The sequence below is a fragment of the Lissotriton helveticus genome, chromosome 4_1, assembly GCF_964261635.1.
Source record: "Lissotriton helveticus chromosome 4_1, aLisHel1.1, whole genome shotgun sequence".
Taxonomy (NCBI): domain Eukaryota; kingdom Metazoa; phylum Chordata; class Amphibia; order Caudata; family Salamandridae; genus Lissotriton; species Lissotriton helveticus.
This window is the reverse complement of record NC_136063.1, coordinates 546,773,942-546,790,528: the sequence shown is the minus strand read 5'-3', so window position 1 is coordinate 546,790,528 and position 16,587 is coordinate 546,773,942. Positions and strand designations below refer to the sequence as shown.

The 16,587-nt window shown below is 46.3% G+C and overlaps 1 protein-coding gene across 3 annotated transcripts in view; it reads left to right on the top strand.

Annotated features, from left to right (window-relative positions):
• LY96 (lymphocyte antigen 96) overlaps positions 1-16,587 on the top strand; it is a 505,337-nt gene that overhangs the window by 123,028 nt on the left and 365,722 nt on the right. The window lies entirely within an intron of this gene.

The following is a 16,587-nucleotide window of genomic DNA, read 5'->3' as shown; positions in this document are numbered from 1 at the left end:
GTTCAGAAATCCATGATTATTTTATGTCTCAAACATTGAGGTCATGAATACAGGGCTCCTCCTGTACACGTGTTAAGCAGGGCTCAGAAGGGAAAGGGACTCTTCAGGAGAATCTAGACTCACTGAAACCCACAAAGGCTCCTTCATATTCATGTCAGCCAGCTAGCTGCTAACTCATAATATAGCAAAAAGAACAACTGGTGGACAGAATGCAGAACAATATCATACATTCACCCCAGTACAGAGCCCTGGGGCTAAATCCATTGTTTCTTTGCTCACCATGTCATTCCAGTTTGGACCCAGCCATATGCACATCAGTCTTGATCCTGCACCCAATGGGAACCGTCCAGCCCGAACTGCCAGGCCAGGTCCTCCCTGGACTGGAAACAAGCATCCTAGGACCGGTTTCGGGCTATCAGCCTTCATCAGCCAGGATAGCTTGATTCCAGTGGCATGGAGAGCACGGGACTCATGTCTGAGCATTCCTGTCCCACTCGGGGTGACAAATGCAAAAAGAACAATTGATGGACAGAATGCAGAACAATGTCATACATTCACCCCAGTTAAGAGATCTGGGCTTAAATCCGTCGTTTTTTGCTCACCTTGCGATTCCAGTTTGGACCCAGCCATATGCAAATCAGTCTTCATCCTGCGCCCAATGTGAACAGTCCAGTCCGAACTGCCAGGACATATGTATTCAAGTGTCCTTTCATTCGGGAAGTGAACACAAAGCAGTACCCACTGAAAAATGCACATACCATATTGCTCTTTGATATGCATAGTACATGTTCTTTGCAGCAGGCATATTACCCCTCTGCGCTACCTTAGATGAGTAAAACAGCCACTAGACAAAACATGCTCCCATCTCTCTCCAGCAGGTACATTGATCACCAAAGTTATCTTGGCACGTGTTGACCGAAACCTTCTGAATATACAAATAACTTTGCAGTGTTTTTAAAACTCCTGCACTTGTACAAAACCTGTCCCCCCAAACTAAACTGGCTCCCTACCCTTCCAGATGCCCTGGGAAATGTCTGCTCCTGCCCTTGTTCGCCTGTTCATGCCCTTGTTCACCGCTCCTGCCCTTGTTCACCGCTCCTGCCCCATCACCACTCCTGCCGTGGCGCCTCTCCTGCTCCGGCGCCCCCATCGCCTCTCCTGCCCCATCGCCACTCCTGCCGCATCGCCACTCCTGCCCCATCGCCACTCCTGCCCCATCACCACTCCTGCCGTGGCGCCTCTCCTGCTCCAGCGCCTCTCCTGCCCCGTCGCCTCTCCTGCCCCGTCGCCTCTCCTGCCCTGTCGCCTCTCCTGCCCCGCCGCCTCTCCTGCCCTGTCCCTTTTCCTGTCCTGTCACTGCTCCTGCCCCGTCACTTCTGCCACATTCACTGCTCCTGCCCCGTCACTTCTGCCACGTTCACTGCTTCTGCCCCGTCACTTCTGCCACGTTCACTTCTCCTACCCCATCACTTCTGCCACGTTCACTGCTCCTGCCCCGTCACTTCTGCTACGTTCACTGCTCCTGCCCCTTTCGCCGCTCCTGCCCCGTTCACCGCTCCAGCCCTGTTCACCGCTCCTGCCCCGTTCACCGCTCCTGCCCCGTTCACCGCTCCAGTCCCGTTACTGTGGAAAATGACTAAAATTAGGTATACATAAGCGGCGTTCATTTATGTTCACCACAGCCACTGTTGAAAGTAAAGTGAAAATCGTGAAACAGTGGCCACGCCATCTTGTCCCTTTAGGCCCCATCATGCACGTAAGTAGCAGCCATTTTGTGTGTCGTGGCCTCTCTGCCCACTGCCAATAGCCTGCGCGTCTCTCCCCCTCACTCCCCGGCCTCGCATGCATTCCCCCGCGCCCCGACTGCCCCCGGTCTCTCCTGCCTGGGCCATAAACGCACCTCTAACGCGACCCTGTCTCCGAGCCACATCCCGTACTGAACCCCCTCGCTCTTTCATCTCATTCAAAGAACAGGCCCTATTGATAACCTCTTCCTCCCTGCCCGATTGTCCGGCCTGATCCCAGGCCATCACCTAGCCCAACAGATGCAGTTTATTGCCCCCTACAGTAGGACCTCGCCTCACATCAAAGGAGCGGGGATTAATCAATGCTTTCGCACCCCGAAGATCCGACTGATCACACACATCCCCGTTCCCAGCGGAATGTCCAGCTGCGCGATAACCACCACATGCTGAGATCGGGTTGGGAACTCTACTGTAGATGTGTGTGGGAACGGGTCTGGACCGGGGATTCCGAGGATGTCTTTTCTGTCCTTCAAAGAAACATTACGGATGCAGTGTATGTAATAAAGCCATAAACCTGTGTATAAGAGGCCAGGCCTCAGAGATGCGGTTAGAGCACCTCGAGAAGATACCCTGTTGTCTGATTTGACGTGTTCTGCTCCGTCGGAATAAACTCCTGTTTCCTGCCTTCCGTCTCCAGCGCCTGCCTCTTTGTTTGGTAATATCGGATGGTATGAGAGGCGGCTAACGCCGGGCAAACACTGAAGGTTCTTGGTTGACATCGGCTCTACCTTTTCACAATTGCCGTCCCAAACGTGGGGCCCATCAGCGACACGTGGATCCAGTGGGAGAGGTCCCAACGACAGAGTGAACGACTGCAACGATCGGGAAGTGCACCTGCCCGATAGACCCTCGTCTGGCAGCCGATCATCCGAACTTCACTGGTTCCGAGCAGACCTCTCTCGAGTGATCTACGGTCCTGACTGGGAACCATCAGGAGTGCCACAGCAATTACGGAGAATAGAGGACGATCAGGTGCTGGAAGCGGAAGACGAGAAACTGTCCATGCGGTCCGGGTAAGGTCGTGTAACACGACAAATTGCGAATTGATTGTTTGATTGTTTGAAAATACTAGTATTACTCATTTGATTGTTTCTGAGAGATTCTCTGTCTGCAAACAGGGAAGAATAGGAGTATTCTCTCTTTGCAGATAGTGAAGGGTAGGTAATGCAGGCCTTTGCCCCCGTTGTAATCCGTCGTGCCTGCTTCCCTCTCCATTTGATTGATTGTTATCCAAGCATTTACTGTTTTGGAATTGGTTCTCTTTGGATCATTCTCTATTTGCAAACAAGCACAGAGTCGCAATACTCTGTTTAGTCTTTGCAGATAGTGAAGGATAGGTAACGCAGGCTTTTGCCCCCATCGTAATCCGTCGTGCCTATTTTTATCCCTCATTTGATTGATTGTTTGTCCAAACATTGACTGTTTGGAATTAGTTCTCTCTTTGGGTATTCCCTATTTGCGAATACTGTAGAATGGAAATATTCTGCCTAGTCTCCGCAAAGTAGTGAAGGATAGGTAGTGCAGACTTTTGTCCCCATTGTAACCCGTCATGCCTATCTTCTCCCCATTGTTCAGTAGTTGGTTCAGCCCGGACCGTTATTAGAGGTAGATCATCCGGCTCCACCGGAGGACACCCCTAATAAAAAGGACATATATATAAAAATACGGATTAGCCGCTGTATCGTGCTAGCAAACTATAACATAAAAAATCGTTAGGAAAAACAAAAGGAATCGAGCAAAATCAGTAGGCCACTGATGGGATCTTTTTGACCCCGCTAAAATAGAAACATTAGGAACAACCCCTCATGAGAAATATGAAACTAGTGAGAAGAGCCGAGCTCGGCGCCATGATGGCCGCAAGACAGCTCGACTCCACCGCCCACCCCGCCCAAATAACGACAAACCCTATGCAAATATTATAAATATATACAACACTCCAGCAAAGTAATATGTTAAAACGTTTTATTAATACAACTATTTACATGGCAGCCGGCTGCAACATCAATCCCAATGCATTCGCCGTCTGCTTGACGCTGTTCCTGTCCCTCCTTCCTTAAAGTAGCAATGTTGGGCTACTTTGGGCTACTTTTTAGTTGGCTTTGGGCTATAGAAAGTCTACAAAAGCCATCAGCCGGCGAGGTAGCGTCGGTGGCGGCCTGGGGTGGAGGACCGTTGGGCGAATAGGCCGGAGGCTACACCACGCGCCGAGGCCCGTACCCAGATCGTCCAGAGGTGGTGTCCAGCAAGTTGTGTGCGGGGGATGCCCTGCTGATGGCTCCCCCCTTTGTTGCCTGGTTCGGCCATCTTGTGTATCTGCGCCGGGAGATGGCGTGGGGCGCCCGCGGATAGGCGGCGCGGACGGCCCCCTCGCCCCCCCCAGGTGGAGGTTCCTCTCCCGCACTAAGACTGCCATTAGCGTTCCACTCAACGAGCCCCCGCGGTTGACTGGCCGGGGGACCCGCTCCGGTGGCTGTGGTGAAGGACAGCTGCGGGAGGGGGGGACTCTCAAGATGGCGGCCGGCTCCCCGGATTTGGGCCTGGTCCACTAGGATGGCTCTGGGCTACCATGGAACTCGGATGCTTGCCTGCTCGGGCATGAGCCCCACTCTTGAAGACGTCCTCTCAGTTTTAAAGATTCTACGAGAGTCGTTGGCCCTCGACTCCCGCGGGCTTCCGGTGGGGGCAACCGCCACTGTTGCTCGACTATCCCCCATGGATATGCCGCTGCCCCGGGCGACCGCCGCCTTATCCACATCTGGTGCCGTAGGAAAGACTGATTCAACGCATCTGTGAAGGGATACGCCTGCTGTCCCGCTCTCCGGAGTGGCCACAACGTTGTCACAAGATGGTGATGCTCTCATGCTGACACCAGCTTTTGTCCGAATTACTAAGAGACACTGTAGACTGCCAACTCGATCAGTTCCGGTGGGACCTCAGCGTGACCCGGTAGGGAAAATTTTGCCTTCCTCGCCTTTAAGTCGCGGTTCATGCCGCCTGTCCCTTCTGCTGGCGTTAACGGAATTTTTTGAACTGCCGAAATGGATTCTGGTCCAGCCGCTACTTATTGGAGGCATTTGAACTATACTCTGGACCTGCCTGGCCTCGACCAAAATGGCGCCAGTATGGGCGGGACTTGCAACTCCTTATGACAATTCTAGTTACGTAGCCTTGATGTTATGGGGGATGTATGCGGTCTTTGTGCACATGGCGGGCGGAGAAGTGTACTGACTGGGCATGCGGACAACCCTATTGATGTCGGGTTTTTTTACTATTGATTATTGTATTATTAAAGCTCCGAAGTAAATGTTACTCATGATACTCGCCCATGGTGTGCGTATGGACGATTTTATTGTAACTGATCCTGTTATACTTTCAATTATAAAATCAACCTTCACTGATCCTGCAACCGTTTGTCACGTTTAGTTTTTTTCAATTAAATGGCTCGCTCGTTACGTACTCCTATACTACAGTGTAATCTCTCCTTACCTCATGCGTTTCCCGTCTGCCCCGTGGCCGGCCTGTATGGTTGGAGGCCCGTATTTGAATGCTGACATTTTTACAATCAAGGTTTTAAAAGAAAAATATATATGGAACTAGCATCATAACAGTCATTTAGATTAATAGGGTTGTTTTTTTAAATACCATGTTCTGCGAACAGGAACGACCCTATACCACCGTAAACCTTTTCTTTTCCTCGAATGAAAACATGAATCCGTCACCCCCCACCTTATACTGAATACCCCTGGCCTTTGACCCTCTCCTACACGCGGTCTGTACTACTGCCCTCGGGCGATCTATGTAATGAACAGACTACCATTGGTTATCTTTGCCGCACTACCAGTTCCTCTGGGCTTCAATGCCGAGATATAAGGGACTGCGTCCCAGGGAGATAAGTCAAGTACGTGGTAGGTAAAAACATTTTCGTGTTTATGCGCGCTGATGTGCTTTGAACGCTGCCCCCCCCCTTTTCCTTTTTACAGGTTACATCGGAATTTCAGCTGAAGTATGGAGAAGACCTAAAACCGCATCGTGTTCCACGCGAGGAAAATAGGCTAGCTCTGTGAGACGGTACATTATATGTAGGAGCTATCTCTGGGAGCGTGAAAAATTGTATGGTATGAATATGCGCATGGGCCCTGATGTGTACGGTATGAATGCGTATGTGTGGCGCACGTCTGGGTCAATAAGAATGCTTTTTGTATGATTGAGGCGTTGATCGAACGGTTAATGGGATAGTAAAATTAAGCCCGAACATGGTACCTGCATGTGAAAGACGAATAAAAATATAGCACTTTCCTTACTTAGGAACGACTCCCTCTGGAGCTAGCGAATGGGGGAGTGGCCTACACCAGAAACTCGAAGTCTTATTTCAGTACGACGAACCCAACCCCAACCGATATCCCAAATGTACACCCAAAATAATGCGCACCAGTGAGTCAATTTATGTGCTGACTAAATAAGAAAAGTTAAGAGTACCCCGGGTTGGGGTTCATCCAAAATCCCCCTCAGCCCAGATATTAGGGATATTTTTATTTTTTAGATTTACCCCTTCTTCTTCCACCCTCATAGAAAAGTCAGAATTGTACCACCGCACGTCCGACTGACACCCCTCCTTTACCTCAGCTTGGATCATCATTTGCTAGATGTTGGAAGACCCCACCGTGAGTATAAGCGCGACTGGACTAGTGTCCGACCAATTAAAAAGGAGTAAGTATTTTTGAAGCGAGGTTACCAACAAAAATTGTCTACTATTAGGAAGGAAGGAGAACAAAGAGCTCGACCCCCCTGAATGAATTAAAGGGAATACTGAGAATACGCAACATGCATGACAAAGTCCTTTTGCCCAAAATAGCTCTGTGTTCTGTCTTAGGTTTCCGTACTTGATGTATGTACTGTCGCACCCTATCTGGTATTTGTGTGTACGTAAACTATGAATTTATGTTTTCCCTCAGCTTGTCTTTTATATGTGAAACCGACCCGTACTGTTCTATATGTGTGTGCACTGAATAACCTATTATTATACACGTTTCTCTCTCTCTCTCTTTATGTTGTACGTGTACTAATAGCCTATTTGGTGCACACGACGCTCTCTCCCTCTGAGGGCTCCCTTGCTCCCTTTTGAATAAATGACGACACTGTACCTCACCGGCACAGGTATAATTGGCTTTAGACACGACAGTGTTTGAACAAATTGACAGAAACAAAACGATCGTATTTTGCCATATTACTACCTCTCCTTTCTGTAAAATGATGGAACTTAATTGGCTGAGAAAGAAAGGACAGGTAAGACGACTAATGTCCCCTAATCTGACCCTTAAAAGGGAACTATATGTCAGTGGCTTTTGTTTTAGTGCTTTAGTAACACCACCCTCATCATTTGGATTACCACCGCCCATTGCACAAAAGTAGAATGTCCGAAACGTCCCCGTTTTTCCAGAATGGTCCCAGTTCTGTAACCAGCCGTCCCAGAAAATCTTAAAAGACTGTAGCTGATGACCTTGTTTTTAAAGATAAATCGTCCAAAAACTGATAAAAGTTAGCCGTTGCTGTCAGAAAAGAAAGAAAAAAATGCTTAACGTATGTTCTTCCCTGGAAAAAGTAGCTGTAAGCCCATGATAATAAGCACTTCACACTTTTTATGAATTAGCAGACCTTGAAGAAAAATATAGCTCAACAGGATTTGTTTTAGAAAAACACAAGTCTCTACTGGAGGAGCCGGTTTGAATTCGATGAACCATGTAATTGTTGGATATCAGACTTCTTGCCACGCTCGCGAATATAACAGGAATAAACACCAGACAGACATGATGTTTAAAAATAGAAAGATACTTGCAGACCTGCACCACAGCAATGATGCATGAGTTAACAGCATACACCGATGTAAGGATTACTAAGCATCCACCCTATCGTGACCAATAAACGTTTCCCCAACTACTTGGGGTGGGGAGAGAAATTAAAGTGTGTAAACATCTTCCCCTGCCAGTTCTCTAAGACTTGTTTTTTTTGTACTCATTTAAATATAACGTGCGGTCATCGGAGGAGAGGGGCCGGACGTGACGCACAGCCTGGCTGCAGATCGGGGAATATCTATGACCTCGACCAAGGTGGAGCCACAGAGCAAAGAGTTGCGGGACAAGGCACCATTCTCAACGTGGAAAGTGAAGGAAAGAAGGGCTGTCCAGAAGCCCCTACATGTTGATGAGCTCGTGCCGAAAGTCCCAGCCCATTGTGCCCGATTGATGGGCCCACTTGCTTGAAATTTCTGCCCTCCTTGGTCCGTTTCAGACCTGATCCCACTCCACCCTCTTTTCCCTCGGCCTCCCAAAGCACGCCCCCATCACACCTTTTTCCATATGGAGTTTTTGAACTTGACTTAAAGAAAAAAAAAACACAGCACAAAATATAGAATAGGGTTTGTCCCGAAAGAAGAACGGAATACGGGTACCCCGACTAAAGTACCTATGGTAGATTAGTTAGGTAACAGGACAAACAGGACTGTGGTCCGAGAGCAAAGAGTGGCCACACCCTGCAACGCAAAATCTGAACCCGAGCTGGACGCATAGCTCCACCGCCGGTGCTCAACAGTGCCAACGAAAGAAGAAGAACAATGAGAGCCTACCAGTGATGGCTCGCTGTAATAAGACACTGGAAAGACGAACCCTTTTTTGAACATTGCCACCCCTTGACTGTCCCTTGTATTAATTTGAATTCCTCTCCCAACCGCTTTTGTATTGATTACCACCCAATTGAGCTTTCGAAACCTTACATCGGTCACTTTCAACTGTACATGGATAACTAAGAAGGCGTTAACTCTGTATCTTGATGATTGTAGAACACCAGTCATGCACATGAACATGCTGTCTAGTTTTGACCCCCATGGAGTCCAGACCTCAAGTGATAATAGCCCTTATCCTGCCAGAACATTTTTTGTATGACATCATGTTTGTATTCGGACGAATCTCCTACATCGTCTAAAGTAATGTCCCCACCTCCAAGGTCTAACGTATGACGCAGCTAATGTAATTTTGTATGCACTGTCTCCCCGCCCATCACATTGACTACATATGGTTATGTACGATTCTGTCTGCATTGATAGCAGAATTATTTCCATCTGCCTGTAATGCATATGGGCTACCAAAGCGAATTGTATAACTAATGTCAGCTTGTACATCCTCACCTGTGACATGAACAGGAATGAACTAACTTATGATAAAAACTGGGGACTGTGGAAAATGACTAAAATTAGGTATACATAAGCGGCGTTCATTTATGTTCACCACAGCCACTGTTGAAAGTAAAGTGAAAATCGTGAAACAGTGGCCACGCCATCTTGTCCCTTTAGGCCCCATCATGCACGTAAGTGGCAGCCATTTTGTGTGTCGTGGCCTCTCTGCCCACTGCCAATAGCCTGCGCGTCTCTCCCCCTCACTCCCCGGCCTCGCAAGCATTCCCCCGCGCCCCGACTGCCCCCGGTCTCTCCTGCTTGGGCCATAAACGCACCTCTAACGCGACCCTGTCTCCGAGCCACATCCCGTACTGAACCCACTCGCTCTTTCATCTCATTCAAAGAACAGGCCCTATTGATAACCTCTTCCTCCCTGCCCGATTGTCCGGCCTGATCCCAGGCTATCACCTAGCCCAACAGATGCAGTTTATTGCCCCCTACAGTAGGACCTCGCCTCACATCAAAGGAGCGGGGATTAATCAATGCTTTCGCACCCCGAAGATCCGACTGATCACACACATCCCCGTTCCCAGCGGAATGTCCAGCTGCGCGATAACCACCACATGCTGAGATCGGGGTGGGAATTCTACTGTAGATGTGTGTGGTAACGGGTCTGGACCGGGGATTCCGAGGATGTCTTTTCTGTCCTTCAAAGAAACATTACAGATGCACTGTATGTAATAAAGCCATAAACCTGTGTATAAGAGGCCAGGCCTCAGAGATGCGGTTAGAGCACCTCGAGAAGATACCCTGTTGTCTGATTTGACGTGTTCTGCTCCGTCGGAATAAACTCCTGTTTCCTGACTTCCGTCTCCAGCGCCTGCCTCTTTGTTTGGTAATATCGGATGGTATGAGAGGCGGCTAACGCCGGGCAAACACTGAAGGTTCTTGGTCGACATCGGCTCTACCTTTTCACATTACCACACCTGCTCATGCCCCGTCACTTCTCCTGCCCCATTCACCGCTCCTGTCCGGTTACCACTCCTGCTCATGCCCCGTCACTTCTCCTGCCCCGTCACTCCTCCTGCCCCGTCACTTCTCCTGCCCTGTCACTTCTCCTGCCCCGTCACTTCTCCTGCCCCGTCACTTCTCCTGCCCCGTCACTTCTCCTGCCCTGTCGCCTCTTCTGTCTGGTCACTGCTCTTGTCCAGTTCACTCTGTGTACAACATTGACAAATTACACAAGGTGTCAAGTTCCCTGCAGTACTCTGTCTGGGGAAAGCTCCTCTGTAATCACCAACTCTGATCAGTGGCGCCACTAGGGTTAGTGTCACCCAGTGCGGTAAATCTTGGTGTCACCCCCTGCTCTTTACTACGCTAAAAAACATGAGGTGTACAAATGTGGGTTTGTCTTGTGCAAACTTCTGGTAATTGTATGCCACTCAATAAATGCTGCAAGATTATCAGTATGAATGCATTTGTTTTAAAAAAATCCACTTACTACTGCACAATCTACAAATGCAAAATCTACTGTTGCACAAAATAAGGCATGGAGCTCAGGATAGTTTTTATTTTTACATTTGCATAGTAGGTGATACATTCTGTCGCAAAGCATTGATAGATTGTATACATGCTAGTGAAATAAAGGGAGACGTCCATTACATGTTCCGTTTCCTTTGATATGTTATGTGGGTCGCAAAGTGTGCTCTGCAAGTCAGTCACTTTGACATGTTGTTTTTTCATCTGAAAACGTTTTGCGAATGGCACACCCACCATGCCACCCCTCTCTGCTAAATGCGTGTCAGTGTGCTGAAGTGCAAGGTGGGTGCTTTTGGGATAGGATTTCCTGTAAACTATCAGGATTGTTTAAGGGGTGATGACAGTAGATATGATGGATGAGGATGAGAATGCTCTCTGGAATGGGGGGGGGGGGGGATCAGTACTTCAATAGTGTGAGAAGAGTCCTGTTCGGTTTCATTGAAAGCCAGAGGAACTAGTGGCGTAGCTGTGGGGGGGTCCAAAAGTGCAACATGCCCAAGGTACCTTTAAAAAAAGTATTCTCACTCGTCGTCTGTTGCCTAACCGGCCCCTGCCCTCCTGACTCCCCCACCTCCCCCAGTGTCACCCGGTGTGGTCTACACCCCCCTAGTGATGTCACTGACTCCAATCTAAAAACACGATCCTGCGCACTCAACAAAAATCACAATAGCAATGTTATTAAGTCAATTCAAATTAGCAAAAAAAGGAGAAAGTCTTGTCCAGCGTCGTTATCATTGGAGGTTCTTGTGTCTCTCCTTTTATTAGATCAGCAGATAGGGTAATGTATAAACAGCCAGCCGACACGTGTTTCGTTGTGGGACTGTACCTAAACAGACACCACAACTCTTCAGGGCTTAAATGCTGCGATGTAAATTCCTAGGCCCAATTCCGGTGATAATTCCAACCCGGAAGGGTAACCTTGTAATGTATATACACGAAATCAGTCGCCACAAATTTTTCGAAATCCACGCTATGGACTGTCAATCCTCAATCCAAGTTACAAAAATTATTATCACTCGACATCGTATATTTCCGATAATGGAGAATCTCCAATTTCCAAAGAGACGTAACCACGGGTGCGTGTGTTACGGAGTCCTACAAGATACCAAGTTAATGCCCAATATTAATCTCATGTTATGAGACAACAATCACCATAACAATTCTCACACAACGGAGAATGACTCCATTCTCACTGGCTCTTGATATGCTAAAGGCAGAGGGCGGGCGCATTGTCATTCGAAAGGGGATAATCTGCCTCAATTGGAATGACAATGGGCCTACCCTCAGCCTGTGCAAGCTCAGGGAGGGGCTGCTGCAGCCTCTGGAGTTAAACAGAGAAGTGCGAGCAGCCCCTGGAAGCTGAATGAAAAAAGTTAGCGTTTTTTAAGTATAACTATTCTTGCCGTCCCGGGATGCTTTTCTGAAAGTAAGAAGTAGGGGGACGGACTGAAATCATTTTTAGAAGTAGGGGCACGCCGTGCCCTTCCGTCCCCGCCCACTTCTACCACTGGGTGTAAGTGAACTACCATCGAAACATTATCGGATTCACTGCAGCAGCGTTGGCGGTCTGACTGCTGTATTACGATGCAGACTGCCGCCACCGCTGAGAATCCTGCAGCCGGATCTTGGAGGCAGTCCCGACAGGCTTCCCGCCATCCAGATTACGATCAGCCTTTACGTCAATCTTTTCCTGGCTGGGACACCGCCGTGCGCATGTTGGCAGAAAGGAAGAAAAAGAGGGGTAAACTCATCTTTCTTCGGTATCTCACTTTTGAATCTGTTTCGGACACCATTTTCCAGGTCCCTCCTGTCCTGCTGTTATTAGATCACGATGCTCTGCCACCCTGTGGTTGCTAGAATCAGAGGTAGGCTTCGCCATCCCATCTCTTATGTAGTGCACAGTAACAGTTCATTATATTTAACATGCACCAAAACATTCAGTACACATTATCTACATATACATTACGACATATACACAACATATAAATGTGTTTCAGATTTACACACATACTTACCTATCATTCCAGCAGTGAAACATCACTCAGTCCGGACACCACCACCGACAGACCAGTAGCACACCGGGAACATTGTAATCGGCTCAGTGGCAGACTACTGGCTCAGCGGTCTTCTTGGGACCGCCGCCGCAGTGGTACGGCGTTAAGACAGCCAAACTCATATTCAGGTCTTAAATAATGTTAATGTATTCAAGTAGATTCGATTATCAGATTGTGAGGAAAAGTGATATTAAGCAAATGTGCATCTTACATTTGCCATTCATACTTAAATGACTAACAGATGTAGGAGGATGCCAAGAAGAGTAACAGCATGATAATTATAACATCCCAGAATGATAATAAAGCTATATGTGACATACCTATTTGTATATTGCTGCAATGATAAAATGAGAGAATCAGCAAAATTACCTACTGCTTTACAAAAATTGCTTTAGGAAAGAAAAAAGAAAGATAGAAACGGTTCTTTTATATGTTTGTTTCATACATTTTCTTTGGTATTGGAACATGTAAGTCACCCAATTATTCCATATTTTCGGTTCAGTCTCATTACTTTTGCTCAGATGTTGATGGCAGTGGCATTAGTATCTCAAGAAATGAAGATGCTGAGACTGTAGGGGAAAAAGGGATCTGAGGACATTGGACTGACTACCAGATTACAATACTGGCGGTTGGAGCACAGAGGTCGGAGGGAAGACCGCCACATCTGCCAGGAACCAAGATCCCGTCTGGGCAGCAGTCAGACTCCTAACAGTACAATGAAGGCAGTACCCGCACAGGCATCGCCGTAAGGATTAGGATGACCTTTTCTGACTGCTTATTCATGGTGGTCTCAATGCCATGGAAAGGCAGAAGTAAACAGACTTTGGGGGCCCAAGCAGGTCCCCCGTCCCCTGTGGGCCCCTACTAAGTGGCCTGGCGGCACATGTAGTGCCCCCCACACATCCATGCACTGTGTGCGAGGCACAACATGGTGCCTGGCACACAGAGCATGGGTGTGCACAAAGCAGCTTTTTCTACTGTGGCTTGTGCTGCAGCCCTTTTCCTGGGCCACAGCAAAAGCAGCAGTAGAACAAATCATTTTACGCATGCCGTCCTATCCTAATAGGGTGGGTGGTACTGCCGACTTATTGTCGGACGGTCCCCTGCCTGATAGGATGGCAGTTGGAGATCCGACCCCATTGTAATCAGGCCCTTAATGTTTGCTAACTGCATTACAGTGTAGTATGTTTGCCACAACCCTCCTGGTCCAATCACTACTCTCATGTTAAGTGATACTATTGATGGTTGATTCCAAATAAATTATTTCAAAACAAAGCATGCACGAAAATCAGGTCGCACTCAAGATGCTTGAAACCTTTGAAATGACAAAAGTCCAATATGCACTTATCTTATTCAATAATTATTTTTCAAAATAGAGCACTATAGTTTTATGGTATTGTTCAGTCACTTCCTAAACAGCAGCTTCAATGCTCTATATGCACATGATTCTTCATAAAAAATAGACGAAAGATTTCAGTGGTTGTAGACTGAAGCTTGTATTATGACCATGGGAAAACAGCCGACATGTTTTTCATCACGCAGTGACTTCTGCAAGGCTGTAATCCTATATATACAAATACAGAGATATACAACATACATTTTCAGGTAAAACATTCTTTTTAGTTAAGAGATATTATTAAATTGTGGTGTTTACTCAATAGGAAAGAAGACGGTGCAACGTAGTATCATCATGAACAGAGTGTTTTGCACTTAATTATCTTGCACCCGTGGTATGTACAAAGAAGAGAGAAGAAAGTGAACCTAACCATGCTGTTGTAAGGGTTGTTATCCAGTCCTTAATGTGAAAGGCTAAGATAAAGATTCAGATACAAGTTTTTTGAGGTGAACAGTGAATGTCCTTCACCTATAGAGATCAAAGTCGCCCCAAATGATAACGAAAAGTAAAGTGTTAAAAAATTGACCCAAATATACATTCACGTTGTCAGGTGGAGATGTGCATCAAGTAGTATCCTTGAGTAGTATCCTTGATACTGTTAAAAGATGATGGTAGAAGAGGGTGGTATTGTAAGCTTCCTCACACAGATAGCACGTTTTAAGAAAAAACCTTGTGTTAGGGAAGTGAAGTCAAATCAACTAACATAAGCGAAATGGTAGTGGGTATATTATTTCCATACACCGTCAAGAGTACCTGGGTTGTCTCAAATCCTCTTATTCTTGTTCTGGTTGAGTACCCTCCCAATCAGTTAATGGTCACAACAATGTGTCCTACAGAAATATAATACTATTTACACCTCATGTAAAATCTAGGTCAGGACACTCATATTTTAAGTCATAATGAGTAGGCATCCCACCTGACAAGCAGTGTGAAAAGTCTTACGTTGTGAATCAGTGTCAAAAGGTCGACGCAAATGAGTCTATGATAAGCCTCTTATGTAAATATCAAAACTGTTCTTGTCATGAACAATACATATTCATTAAAAAATATTTTGATCAACGACTTTCACGGTCCAAAGTATGGACGTAAATCGTCCAAAGTGTGAGGGGAGCGTGATAACGTTTTTGTCAAAAATATATATTGGTAAGATGGTGCATGGGAAGTGGTAGAGGTTAGAGGTAAAAGACATCCTACATTCAAGGTTGTGGAAATTGTCTATCCGTACAGACTCAGATGAAATATCTCAACTCGCAAAGAAGTATTGTGAGTTCCGAGCGATGTGCCAATCCCTCCTTCACAATATCCAGTCTATCTACATATAATATTCACAATAGTTATGTGCAATACATTTTTTATATCAAAAAGACTATTGTGCTTAAGGACTTTTGCAGTTTATTATATGGACGTTAGTAGTCCAAAGTGTGACTTGAGAGCACTAGTGTTCATGTCCAAAATCAATAAAAAATCTATCAAACAATGGTGCATGGTAGATCTTAGTAGGTAAATGCATCCAACATTTGAGTAGTTATGGAAGATGCCTCCATAAAAAGAGAGATGATATTATCCCACCTCGCAGCAAAAACATTGTTAGTCCAAAGCCGTATGCGAGTCACTCCCTCATTGTATCAAGTCTATATTTGTAGGGCATTCCCAAATGTAACATTTTCTATTTTGGTTCCCCCATACCTGTACCTCGTATGTTTCTGTCAACTGTTGTTGGCTTCCCGGAAGAAGAGGGCCGAGTATGTCTAACAGTCCTCATATTTGTGTTAGTCCAGAACTCGGATCATGAAGATGAAAATAGGACTAGTGCTGTAACAAGAAAGTCGGCTCCAAAAGGGGGTTAGGCCCAATTGACAGAACCCAGGAAGGGCCTTTTGAATGGTAAATTGTTAGATGTGCTTCTCTGAAAAAAGAGATTTCCCACAGAAGAATTTCGTAAAATAATAAATGAAGGGTAAAACGAATAACCCAAACCGCTAAAAGCATATATTGTGTTTTTATGTAAAGCAAATTAATAGGACCCCAGGTATTTTTTGTTGATTTACTGTAACAAGAAAGTCGGCATGCCATGCTGGTCTTGTCCATTTTTCATATGCCTCAAATTATATAAAAAGTCTATATCTTATTCAGTAACATCAGTAGCTGCACCTGCAGAAAAGTGTCAATTCTGAAATGGGTATATGATATTCATATTGCCGGTCTCTGTTTTAAAGTGTCCATGGGGGAAAACAAACAAGGCAATTAAGTATGTAAGCCATCTCCAGAACTCCTATAATTATTTATCAGCTTATAGAAGTGTAGAAACCTGAAAGAAGTGTCAGTCATGTTCTGAAGCCAAAAAAGTCTCAAAATGAGATGTGTGGTATTACATATTGATCCCATATACACTCTTAACGTGCCTCAAGTAGCCTCCAAAAGCCCATTGAGCAGTGATTGATTAGTTATGCAAAGAGACACAGATAGAGAGGAGTTGCACCTCAAAAGTGACATAAAAGAGCAAGTAGGTAACATGGTTGTTATTAATGGTAAACATCAAAGCTATGTCCTTTCTAACATGTATGTTTTGAATCCAATTCCTACCCATGGTAAGTTACAGGTTTGTACATCAGACAATGCAGAAGAAAC